The sequence below is a fragment of the Bacillus rossius genome, chromosome 3 (genome assembly GCF_032445375.1).
Source record: "Bacillus rossius redtenbacheri isolate Brsri chromosome 3, Brsri_v3, whole genome shotgun sequence".
Lineage (NCBI taxonomy): Eukaryota > Metazoa > Arthropoda > Insecta > Phasmatodea > Bacillidae > Bacillus > Bacillus rossius.
In genome coordinates this window covers 106,265,761-106,279,896 of record NC_086332.1, presented here as the reverse complement: position 1 = coordinate 106,279,896, position 14,136 = coordinate 106,265,761, and the positions used below count along the sequence as shown (strand labels likewise).

At 33.9% G+C, this 14,136-nt stretch overlaps 1 long non-coding RNA gene across 1 annotated transcript; it reads left to right on the top strand.

Annotated features, from left to right (window-relative positions):
* The first annotated feature begins 2,542 nt into the window (after positions 1–2,542).
* Positions 2,543–5,669, top strand: LOC134531109 (uncharacterized). The gene is made up of 2 exons (XR_010074937.1): positions 2,543–3,678; positions 4,762–5,669. It is a non-coding gene; the product is annotated as an uncharacterized LOC134531109 (long non-coding RNA).
* The last annotated feature ends 8,467 nt before the right edge of the window (positions 5,670–14,136 follow it).

The window sequence follows — 14,136 nt, the reverse complement described above, 5'->3', positions numbered from 1 at the left end:
GAAAATCAGACGATAATTCGAGCCCTGCTGGGCCGAAACACGACAGTATTTTTCGCCTACACGGAAGGACCTACAGGGAGGGCTGCGTCGGTGTTGGGCGTTGTATGTCAATTAGAACCATATTATACTTAATAATACTTAATACTATGAGCTGCCAGCTTAGGATTGCAAGAACTGTGCTTTTTCGCTCCGCGCGCATTGGCTGGCAGTCTGCGCGGCCAATCACGCGCGACTATGGCGGCCGGTGGGCAAGGAGCGATTTCGGCCGCTTATATTTTTGTCTTACGTCCGGATCAAAATTTCCGAGCGATAAAACATGTGGGTTTTAACTATTTACGCATTTATCGTAAAATGTTTCTGGGGTTCGAATGTAAAAGTCTTGCAAAGTTTCCGTGTCCGTTTCACAATGCAAGGCTTCTGTAGGGTAATACATTGGAGCGTCTGTAGCTATTCGAATACATTTATTCTGAATTCGCTGCAGCTTTAATAAATGTGTTTTCGCAGTGGTTGCCCAGACTGGGGCTGCGTACGTAATAATAGGGTGAATCAGTGTTTTGTAGAGCACAGTAAACCGTTCGTTACTGTGCCTCCACATCGCCTGCTCATTACTGGATATAGTGAGCTTAGTCTAACCTCAGCTTGAATTCTCTAGGCATCTATATGATGGTGCCAGAGAAGCTTCCTGTCCATGTGGACGCCTAGATATTTTACGACGTCCTTGTGTGGGATTTGTTCGCCAAACAAACGTATTTATGGCCTGTGTTCTACAGGTGGAAGATTTCCGCGAGTAAACACAATAGCTTCGGACATCGTTGTGTTCACTTTGCTAAGCCAGGTCGTACACCATTGCTAGCACACAGCTAATGCATCCGTTTTTTTTCCTAGCCTAATTTAATCTAAGCTAATGCAGTCTGGTAGTGGCTAGGTGAAGTGTGTATGATCTGCTATACAGAAACGTGTCGTTTGCATAGCACATAGCAGCCTAACTTCACTAGGCGGTGTTCGGGGCGTGGCAAATCTCTAGAAGGCTATATATGTTAAATAGAACAGGGCCTAGAATACTGCCCTGTGGTACGCCTGCTCTTATTTGTTTGATGTCAGACATAGTTCTTTAAGTTGATACTGTAAACGTTCTGTCTTCTAGGTAGGACGCGACTAGCTTGGTATAGCAGACCAGGAAATTTGTTTGATATAGTTTGTATAGATTAGCCCCGCGTTATAAACTCTGTCGAAGGCTTTTTCTACGTCTAAAAACGTCGCAACTACATAATCTTTTACGTTGAAGGCGCTTGTTATCTCTTCAGTGAGGCGTATGAGTTGGTGCACTGTCAAGTGATTACTGCGAAAAATCGAATGGCCTAAGTGTACAGGCCTGCCCGATCCGCGGACGAATATTTTCACGTTCTGCGCGCATACTTTTCGTTGGTGATACTGCCTACGAGCGCGGGTTTGAATGGTAGTTTGATGATATGAATTGACAAACTGCTAGACTGTGTGTAATATAGTTACCCAAATAACACTAAAACAACAAAAATGAATTAAATAATAAATAACCATCTCTTTTAAAACTATAACGTGTCAGAACTGAGTGTTATTGTGCAAACAAAGACTAATTTTAGCAAAGATTATTGCACGAAGTAAGGGAGGTAGGGTTATATGAATGGTCAAAATAAGTTTTTATAGCAACTGATCTTGAGAAAATGATTTTTTTGTTTGTGTAGGCCTCAACTTTGACAGCTGAGTAAAGTTTATTTAAACAAAGGCACAGCATTTCAATAAGTGTTTTATTTTTTAATGAATTTCTGAATTATAACCTTGTCACAAATTTTTATGTAGGATACATACAGATGCAAGTTTATTATAAACTGAACTATTAGTATTAATGTTTATACGTTTCATTTAGAAAATAAATTTAGCTCATATTGTTACATGAATTAATATATCTGATACGCTTACTTGCGTTATTAAAATAACTTGCATTAACTTCGGAACAATTGTAACGTGTCCCAAATTTTCGGTTGTAAACGCAAACCAAATATTTTCATTTAATTATATTATTAATTGATGTCATGTTATGTTGATAGAACTAACAAAAAACGGCGAAATATAAATTCAAATTTTTGATATTCGTGCTTTATTGTTTGGCTATTTATTTTGGCAATTTTTCATAGTTTAAGCACTTATGAAAATATTTACATAAAATTCTTATAAATGTTTTTTGAGATTCTTTAATTATGTGTGATGATTCTGCTAATATTTGTTGAGATAATTGAGGTAGATTACCGGTATTTTACCATTGGTTTTGTATTTTGTATTACGTTAGCTACTTTTAAAATACTTTTAAGTCATTTGGATGGTTGGTTAAGTTTTGTTAGCTTAATTTAAAACATTGTTTAATCGTGTGAATGGCTGGAGGGATAAGGTAATTTAATTTCGAACACTGTTCAATTATTTGAATGATTGGTTGTATACAATATTCATTTAAAATACTGTATATTGGTGTAAATGTTTGGGTAAGTTACGTTAGCCACATAAAAAATACTTAACGGCGTTCTTCGGGATAGGTGTTATTCAAAAAACCATTAAATGTTCTTAATGGAGAACCTTCTCTAGAAAATTAGCATTACTTGAAATAGGGATAACAATCTGCAGGTAGAGAAGTAAAGATTGTGTTAGGTAAGTTCCGGGAAGAGGAGTGGCAGATTTAGCATTTAAAACTGCAGAATAAAAAGTACGAATTTTTGAAAAATTTAAATATTTAAGCTTTGTGAAACGATTAATAACCATGCAACATTTTTAAATAATCAATATTAATATTACAAGAGTGACATATTTTTAATTATATAATCTTGATTTTTGAAATAAATGCTTTTTTTTTCGGATGAGGTTGTACTAACCAGCGAAATGATTTTTTTTCCGTATCTAAACTACCGCGTTATTATTTTCCTGCCTAGTATTTTGTTAGTACAATATATAGTACACAATATATAGTGCACAAAATAATTTATTACGGTTGTGGCAAACAACAGTTAACTGGTGTCACTGCTACAAAAGTTTAACATTATTTAGCCAAACTTGTGTTGTGAATGTATTACACTGAAATAAATAATAAAATCACTTCAGGCTATATAAAAAAAAAGATTGTCAAAATTAAATGATATCGTAGCTTTCGTCCATTCGAAACCTAAATTGGGCGGAGACAAAACAAAATACAGAAAAAAACTTATTTTGTAATAAATGAGGCAATAAAATTAGTTATAGGTATCTAATTTCTTAATTTATTTACTTGAATGAAAATAAATTTGCCATTAGAATCATCATTTGTTGATAACCGCCGTTCTAACAAAATGTAAAACTCAGATTAACGTATATTTCCGTATACATAGCCTACTTTAGCAAAATATCTCCAGAGTGACGTCACAAATTGCTAGCCAGTGAAAGAGAAAGGTGCGCAAAAGGATACATATATAACTTCACGATGATTCACCCGTTATGTTCACAGTTGACAGAACAGAAGAACGAATGAATATCAAGCAATGATTTGTGTAACATTTTCTTAAGTGTTATGAGTACGTAATAAATATTCTCGCAGAAACTGTATGGTGTTATGTAGGCTGAAGTATCTATTTATTCGATTTTTTATTTATTAGAAAACAATTTGATCCGATTTCCGCATAGGTAGTTGAGAAGTGTAATTAGGATAAGAAATTTTAAGCTCAATATTGTGCTAAAACAGATTAAGATAAATTGTAATTGGAACCGAATTAGGGGTTCATATGTAAAAATACAAATGTTTGTTAAGTGACACAATATTTCTGTAAACCTTTGTGTTCTGTACCATTACAAGAAGGAACAACCATATTTCTATACATTTGAGAATAATAACAGTAGTATTACAGAATTATTTTTATTTGGTTTCATATAGAACTTCTATAAGCACTCGAACTATGGTCAATGGACTGGGAATGTTGCGTTTAATGCCGATTATAATTTGTTGTGTTTGTTGCCAGCCAAACTTGTTTAACTATATGATAGAACCTTACACTTAGTACGTGTGGTTTCCAAGTGATGTTATGTTCTCTGGATTATGTAATTACAGTTTCCCTTATACGAATGTACCGAACAAATATAAAGTGTTGTGGTGTATACCACCATTGAAATATAAGAAACCTCTTAGTTAACACTAGGAAAATAACAAATGCAAGTGACAAGTAGCTCATTTGACATTGAACAAGAGGATCGTTCCAAAGAGAGGTTGCACCCTCCTTCCTGAGCGAGCCTTTTGTGACGTTGCAAGTTGTTTCTTGTTTCATTACAAAGAAAAATTGAAAAAGTAAGCCATAAATTGCACCATTTTAAAACATATTTGCAACATTGCAAATAATTGCTTGAATATCTTTCACACTTGGGGTTGGCTAATGACTAAATTTCGAATAAAATTTTCTATTTACTCATTGATATAACGTTACGTTAACCATGCAAGCACATTTGTTGAAATGCAGCATGTACTTTGTATGGTGTATTGTATGGTGTACAATTAACAGCATCTTTCATGTACTTTATTTTAATAATTCTTGGGAATTTTTTTTCCAGAACTAATTGATATGTTCTCGCCCCTTAAATACAGGTAACGAGATGCTGGCCCGTTACCATCACATGCAAGGTCTCAATAGTATATAAACAACATTATTCTAATGTATTGTTATTGTGGTGACTAGCGAATGAATGCAGCAGATTCCAACTCTTCAGAATTGTTTCCAGTAGACGCAGCGTCGCACTGCGTGGCTGCGACTGGTTGATAATCGCTGGCTCCTCTGTGACATTGTGGGCATTGGTGAATCAAGCTTGTCGTGAATGTCAGTGCGCTTGCAAACTGACTCCCCTGCTGCAGCTCATACACCGGTCGTCACTGGATTCTGATGTACTTTGTAATAATTAAGATAGTTTCTGAACCAGAACAGTTGATAAGCTACGGTCCTGAATCAAAAAAGGTAAATTTAAAATGTGTCGTAACTTTATCTTTGAGCCTCATTTAGAAAATGTTAACATACTCACCTTTCATTGTTAGGTACATATTTTTTTACACAATCCCGCATAACCCTGCAAGTTATAAAAATTCTTCCAATGTATGAATTTCCCAATTACATACATATTGATAATGCCGAATGTGGACTTTATATATATATACACATGCATACTTACACATATATGTATAATAATTGAAAGAAAATGTTTGCTTCAATGTCTCCCCTATAAATAATAAATGAATTACCTATATGATTAAATATCCGTGTTCTTAGTGGATATAACTAGGAAAATCTGCATAATTTGTATGTATTTTGGTAGTTATTAAAAAAGTACAATTAAACTTACAATATTATGAATTGTCATACCTCTAATGTTAAATTTTACTCTTGTACCGATAGCACACTGTATCTAAGTAACATAATTAAGATGTCACAGATATAATATTTAATACTTACTAATTTTATTCGACAATGTGTTTCCGATTCATTTGACTTCTTGCAAATGGGTTATAAATTAAGTATAACTCCAGAGACGTACCAAATTAGGTTACCTTGAGAAACTCATGACGTCAGCGTGTATGGTTTATGTGTTAGGGAAAATTTATTCAAATACTGTGTATTAAAAAAGTGCATGACATGGTATATTATTGTTTTATTTTGAAACAATTAACCCCAATTATTGCGAACACCATGGTAATATGCTTAAAAAATGTGTGAACTCTGGAGTGTATGAGAAGTTATTTCCAGGCCGGCCGTCGAATCGTCCGGTTTTAGGATCGAGTATAAATGACAGAACTTCGACTATCATCCCTTTTCTACGTGTGTCTAAAGCCAGTCAGGAGCGTGGAAAACCCCCCCTGAAAAGCCTGACTCGAATGACAATTGAAATGTTTTCCTAACTTAAATTAAACTAAGCTAAAGTGTGTGGGAAATGGGCCAATTTAAGGTAGGACCTAGGCGTGTCTCAGGGCAAACCCTATACACTAGAATAAATACCAATTATTAAAGTTAAATACAAAGCGCCATATATTGCGTTTAGGACCTTGTAGTTGGATTTTTTATTTCAGTTTTAAACGGAGAAATAAAATGGTTTTTTCAGGGCCTGTAATGGGCGAGTGAAGCTATTGCCTGCAAGGAAAACAGGGCACGCGATCTTGTTGCTGTCCGTCGGCATTAAAAGTGTCGGCCCAGACAAAAATTCTGAAAAGTATATTTTGTTAAGAAACGTTACAGCTTTCACTTGGTACATGGCTGATATTCGGCCAATACTTGGTATGAGTCCTGGAGTCGTTTTTATAAAATGCAAGTTTTTGAAATATGTACCTTCTTTGACCTTATATATTTTAAAGAATACTATTAATAAATACTATTTTTTTTTAGTTAAATACAAAGCGTCATATCTTGCGTTTAGGACCTTGTAGTTGGATTTTTATATTTCAGTTTTAAACGGAGAAATAAAATGGTTTTTTCAGGTCCTGTAATGGGCGGGTGAAGCTATTGCCTGCAAGGAAAACAGGGCACGCGATCTTGTTGCTGTCCGTCGGCATTAAAAGTGTCGGCCCAGACAAAAATTCTGAAAAGTATATTTTGTTAAGAAACGTTACAGCTTTCACTTGGTACATGGCTGATATTCGGCCAATACTTGGTATGAGTCCTGGAGTCGTTTTAATATAAAGTAAGTTTTTCAAATATGTACCTTTTTCGACCTTAAATAATTTTAATAATACTATTAACAAATACTAAGTTTTTAAATTAAATACAAAGCGCCATATCTTTCGTTTAGTATCTTGTAGGTGGATTTTTAAATTTCAGTTTTAAACAGATAAATAAAATGGTTTTTTCAGGTCCTGTAATGGGCGGGTGAAGTTATTGCCTGCAAGTAAAACTGGGCGCGCGATCTTGTTGCTGTCCGTCGGCATTAAAAGTGTCGGCCCAGACAAAAATTCTGAACAGTATATTTTGTTAAGTAAGGTGACAGCTTTCATTTGGTACATGGCTGATGTTCGGCCAATACTTGGTATGAGTCCTGAAGTCGTTTTTATAAAATGCAGGTTTTTGAAATATGTACCATCTTTGACCTTATATAATTTAAAGAATACTATTAATAAATACTATTTTTTTTAGTTAAATACAAAGCATCTTATCTTGCGTTTAGGACCTTGTAGGTCGAATTTTATATTTCAGTTTTAAACAGAGAAATAAAATGGTTTTTTCAGGTCCTGTAATGGGCGGGTGAAGCTATTGCCTGCAAGTAAATCTAAGCGCGCGAACTTGTTGCTGTCCGTCGGCATTAAAACTGTCGGCCCAGACAAAAATTCTGAACAGTATATTTTGTTAAGAAATGTTACAGCTTTCATTTGGTATATGGCTGATATTCGGCCAATACTTGGTATGAGTCCTGGAGTCGTTTTTATAAAATGCAAATGTTTGAAATATGTACCTTCTTTGACCTTATATAAATTAAAGAATACTATTGATAAATACTATTTTTTTTAGTTAAATACAAAGCATATTATCTTTCGTTTAGGACCTTGTAGTTGTATTTATATATTTCAGTTTTAAACGGAGAAATAAAATGGTTTTTTTAGGTCCTGTAATGGGCGGGTGAAGCTATTGCCTGTAAGTAAAACTGGGCGCGCGAACTTGTTGCTGTCCGTCGGCATTAAAAGTGTCGGCCCAGACAAAAATTCTGAACAGTATATTTTGTTAAGAAATGTTACAGCTTTCATTTGGTATATGGCTGATATTCGGCCAATACTTGGTATGAGTCCTGGAGTCGTTTTTATAAAATGCAAATTTTTGAAATATGTACCTTCTTTGACCTTATATAAATTAAAGAATACTATTGATAAATACTATTTTTTTAGTTAAATACAAAGCATATTATCTTTCGTTTAGGACCTTGTAGTTGTATTTATATATTTCAGTTTTAAACGGAGAAATAAAATGGTTTTTTTTAGGTCCTGTAATGGGCGGGTGAAGCTATTGCCTGTAAGTAAAACTGGGCGCGCGAACTTGTTGCTGTCCGTCGGCATTAAAAGTGTTGGCCCAGACAAAAATTCTGAACAGTATATTTTGTTAAGTAAGGTGACAGCTTTCATTTGGTACATGGCTGATGTTCGGCCAATACTTGGTATGAGTCCTGGAGTCGTTTTTATAAAATGCAGGTTTTTGAAATATGTACCATCTTTGACCTTATATAATTTAAAGAATACTATTAATAAATACTATTTTTTTTAGTTAAATACAAAGCATCTTATCTTGCGTTTAGGACCTTGTAGGTCGAATTTTATATTTCAGTTTTAAACAGAGAAATAAAATGGTTTTTTCAGGTCCTGTAATGGGCGGGTGAAGCTATTGCCTGCAAGTAAATCTAAGCGCGCGAACTTGTTGCTGTCCGTCGGCATTAAAACTGTCGGCCCAGACAAAAATTCTGAACAGTATATTTTGTTAAGAAATGTTACAGCTTTCATTTGGTATATGGCTGATATTCGGCCAATACTTGGTATGAGTCCTGGAGTCGTTTTTATAAAATGCAAATTTTTGAAATATGTACCTTCTTTGACCTTATATAAATTAAAGAATACTATTGATAAATACTATTTTTTTTAGTTAAATACAAAGCATATTATCTTTCGTTTAGGACCTTGTAGTTGTATTTATATATTTCAGTTTTAAACGGAGTAATAAAATGGTTTTTTTTAGGTCCTGTAATGGGCGGGTGAAGCTATTGCCTGTAAGTAAAACTGGGCGCGCGAACTTGTTGCTGTCCGTCGGCATTAAAAGTGTCGGCCCAGACAAAAATTCTGAACAGTATATTTTGTTAAGAAATGTTACAGCTTTCATTTGGTATATGGCTGATATTCGGCCAATACTTGGTATGAGTCCTGGAGTCGTTTTTATAAAATGCAAATTTTTGAAATATGTACCTTCTTTGACCTTATATAAATTAAAGAATACTATTGATAAATACTATTTTTTTAGTTAAATACAAAGCATATTATCTTTCGTTTAGGACCTTGTAGTTGTATTTATATATTTCAGTTTTAAACGGAGAAATAAAATGGTTTTTTTTAGGTCCTGTAATGGGCGGGTGAAGCTATTGCCTGTAAGTAAAACTGGGCGCGCGAACTTGTTGCTGTCCGTCGGCATTAAAAGTGTTGGCCCAGACAAAAATTCTGAACAGTATATTTTGTTAAGTAAGGTGACAGCTTTCATTTGGTACATGGCTGATGTTCGGCCAATACTTGGTATGAGTCCTGGAGTCGTTTTAATATAAAGTAAGTTTTTGAAATATGTACCTTTTTCGACCTTAAATAATTTTAATAATACTATTAACAAATACTAAGTTTTTAAATTAAATACAAAGCGCCATATCTTTCTTTTAGTATCTTGTAGGTGGATTTTTAAATTTCAGTTTTAAACAGATAAATAAAATGGTTTTTTCAGGTCCTGTAATGGGCGGGTGAAGTTATTGACTGCAAGTAAATCTAAGCGCGCGAACTTGTTGCTGTCCGTCGGCATTAAAACTGTCGGCACAGACAAAAATTCTGAACAGTATATTTTGTTAAGTAAGGTGACAGCTTTCATTTGGTACATGGCTGATGTTCGGCCAATACTTGGTATGAGTCCTGGAGTCGTTTTTATAAAATGCAGGTTTTTGAAATATGTACCTTCTTTGACCTTATATAATTTAAAGAATACTATTAATAAATACTATTTTTTTTAGTTAAATACAAAGCATCTTATCTTGCGTTTAGGACCTTGTAGGTCGAATTTTATATTTCAGTTTTAAACAGAGAAATAAAATGGTTTTTTCAGGTCCTGTAATGGGCGGGTGAAGCTATTGCCTGCAAGTAAATCTAAGCGCGCGAACTTGTTGCTGTCCGTCGGCATTAAAACTGTCGGCCCAGACAAAAATTCTGAACAGTATATTTTGTTAAGAAATGTTACAGCTTTCATTTGGTATATGGCTGATATTCGGCCAATACTTGGTATGAGTCCTGGAGTCGTTTTTATAAAATGCAAATTTTTTAAATATGTACCTTCTTTGACCTTATATAAATTAAAGAATACTATTGATAAATACTATTTTTTTTAGTTAAATACAAAGCATATTATCTTTCGTTTAGGACCTTGTAGTTGTATTTATATATTTCAGTTTTAAACGGAGAAATAAAATGGTTTTTTTTAGGTCCTGTAATGGGCGGGTGAAGCTATTGCCTGTAAGTAAAACTGGGCGCGCGAACTTGTTGCTGTCCGTCGGCATTAAAAGTGTCGGCCCAGACAAAAATTCTGAACAGTATATTTTGTTAAGTAAGGTGACAGCTTTTATTTGGTACATGGCTGATGTTCGGCCAATACTTGGTATGAGTCCTGGAGTCGTTTTTATAAAATGCAGGTTTTTGAAATATGTACCTTCTTTGACCTTATATAATTTAAAGAATACTATTAATAAATACTATTTTTTTTTAGTTAAATACAAAGCATCTTATCTTGCGTTTTGGACCTTGTAGGTCGAATTTTATATTTCAGTTTTAAACAGAGAAATAAAATGGTTTTTTCAGGTCCTGTAATGGGCGGGTGAAGCTATTGCCTGCAAGTAAATCTAAGCGCGCGAACTTGTTGCTGTCCGTCGGTATTAAAACTGTCGGCCCAGACAAAAATTCTGAACAGTATATTTTGTTAAGAAATGTTACAGCTTTCATTTGGTATATGGCTGATATTCGGCCAATACTTGGTATGAGTCCTGGAGTCGTTTTTATAAAATGCAAATTTTTGAAATATGTACCTTCTTTGACCTTATATAAATTAAAGAATACTATTGATAAATACTATTTTTTTTAGTTAAATACAAAGCATATTATCTTTCGTTTAGGACCTTGTAGTTGTATTTATATATTTCAGTTTTAAACGGAGAAATAAAATGGTTTTTTTTAGGTCCTGTAATGGGCGGGTGAAGCTATTGCCTGTAAGTAAAACTGGGCGCGCGAACTTGTTGCTGTCCGTCGGCATTAAAAGTGTCGGCCCAGACAAAAATTCTGAACAGTATATTTTGTTAAGTAAGGTGACAGCTTTTATTTGGTACATGGCTGATGTTCGGCCAATACTTGGTATGAGTCCTGGAGTCGTTTTTATAAAATGCAGGTTTTTGAAATATGTACCTTCTTTGATCTTATATAATTTAAAGAATACTATTAATAAATACTATTTTTTTTAGTTAAATACAAAGCATCTTATCTTGCGTTTCGGACCTTGTAGTTGGATTTATATATTTCAGTTTTAAACGGAGAAATAAAATGGTTTTTTTCAGGTCCTGTAATGGGCGGGTGAAGTTATTGCCTGCAAGGAAAACAGGGCGCGCGATCTTGTTGCTGTCCGTCGGAATTAAAAGTGTCGGCCCAGACAAAAATTCTGAACAGTATATTTTGTTAAGAAATGTTACAGCTTTCATTTGGTATATGGCTGATATTCGGCCAATACTTGGTATGAGTCCTGGAGTCGTTTTTATAAAATGCAAATTTTTGAAATATGTACCTTCTTTGACCTTATATAAATTAAAGAATACTATTGATAAATACTATTTTTTTAGTTAAATACAAAGCATCTTATCTTTCGTTTAGGACCTTGTAGTTGTATTTATATATTTCAGTTTTAAACGGAGAAATAAAATGGTTTTTTTTAGGTCCTGTAATGGGCGGGTGAAGCTATTGCCTGTAAGTAAAACTGGGCGCGCGAACTTGTTGCTGTCCGTCGGCATTAAAAGTGTTGGCCCAGAAAAAAATTCTGAACAGTATATTTTGTTAAGTAAGGTGACAGCTTTCATTTGGTACATGGCTGATGTTCGGCCAATACTTGGTATGAGTCCTGGAGTCGTTTTAATATAAAGTAAGTTTTTGAAATATGTACCTTTTTCGACCTTAAATAATTTTAATAATACTATTAACAAATACTAAGTTTTTAAATTAAATACAAAGCGCCATATCTTTCGTTTAGTATATTGTAGGTGGATTTTTAAATTTCAGTTTTAAACAGATAAATAAAATGGTTTATTCAGGTCCTGTAATGGGCGGGTGAAGTTATTGCCTGCAAGTAAAACTGGGCGCGCGATCTTGTTGCTGTCCGTCGGCATTAAAAGTGTCGGCCCAGACAAAAATTCTGAACAGTATATTTTGTTAAGTAAGGTGACAGCTTTCATTTGGTATATGGCTGATGTTCGGCCAATACTTGGTATGAGTTCTGGAGTCATTTTAATATAATGCAAGTTTTTGAAATATGTAACTTATTTGACCTTAAATAATTTTAATAATATTATTAACAAATACTAAGTTTTTAAATTAAATACAAAGCGCCATATCTTGCGTTTTGGACCTTGTAGGTCGAATTTTATATTTCAGTTTTAAACAGAGAAATAAAATGGTTTTTTCAGGTCCTGTAATGGGCGGGTGAAGCTATTGCCTGCAAGTAAAACTAAGCGCGCGAACTTGTTGCTGTCCGTCGGCATTAAAACTGTCGGCCCAGACAAAAATTCTGAACAGTATATTTTGTTAAGTAAGGTGACAGCTTTCATTTGGTACATGGCTGATGTTCGGCCAATACTTGGTATGAGTCCTGGAGTCGTTTTTATAAAATGCAGGTTTTTGAAATATGTACCTTCTTTGATCTTATATAATTTAAAGAATACTATTAATAAATACTATTTTTTTTAGTTAAATACACAGCATCTTATCTTGCGTTTAGGACCTTGTAGTTGGATTTATATATTTCAGTTTTAAACGGAGAAATAAAATGGTTTTTTTCAGGTCCTGTAATGGGCGGGTGAAGTTATTGCCTGCAAGGAAAACAGGGCGCGCGATCTTGTTGCTGTCCGTCGGCATTAAAAGTGTCGGCCCAGACAAAAATTCTGAACAGTATATTTTGTTAAGAAATGTTACAGCTTTCATTTGGTACATGGCTGATGTTCGGCCAATACTTGGTATTGGTCCTGGAGTTGTTATAATATAATGCCAGTTTTTGAAATATATATCATGTTTGACTTTTAAATAATTTTAACATTACGTTTAAAAATGCATTTTTTTAAAATATTATTAACTAGCCTTACGTTTTGCCTTTATGACTTCGTAGTTGTATTTTGGCTTACATTTTGTCTATTTTATTTTTGGGTAAATGTTTTTGAAACGTGAAAACTGTCATGGCCACAATGTATGTGTGTGTATGTTGCTGTTGCTGTCCAAATGCATAATTTTGACTCCGGTTGCAATAACTGAAATTTCTTGATTTATCTTCCTGACTAGTGAATCCATTTCACTACAACGAGATCAATGATATGTTTGCAGAAATTAAAACTTGTATACGATGCACAATTCAGTCCGGGATTAGAAAAATAGTCCAGAAATTAATGTAGTTCGCAAATTCTTCTTATAATTTCACCTTTAACAGTTTTATCATTTCAGACTATTCATTCAATTAACAGTAAAATAGTTAATGTTTCTTCTGTAATGTAGATATATTATATCAAATTTAGGTATGTAGTAGTTCAAACATTACTAATTCTCCTTCTACAAATAGTTATCTTCAATCACACGTGGTTACTTAAAACATTCCAAATATTGAGGACAATACTTGAACACAACTGGCCTTTGTGATAGCTGAACACTAACGGAAGCTTCCAAACAGCCGTGCTTCGATACCTTATTATTCCTCAGCCATAGATTGACCAACCAGAGTAGCTGTTACAAATTTACCATATTTCTACATGTGTGTTATAATGGAATTCACAGGTCATCTTTAATGTGGAAAACCTTGCTATAACATTCTCTGCACTAAATTAGGTATTTTATGAGCAATATTGTACCTTAGATCTTATTTAATTAATTTATAATATAAAAATTAATACAAAGATTATTTACTATTGGCTGTGAACAAAAATTTAAAATGAAAGATACAAAACCACACTAAGAAATGAAATAAAATTTACTCAAATTCATAGAGATAACATTCAGAATCGTACTAGTATATAAACGCGAAAGTTTGTAAGGATGGATGGATGGATATTACTCTTTCAAGCAAAAACTACTGAACGGATTTGAATGAAATTTGGTGCAGAAAG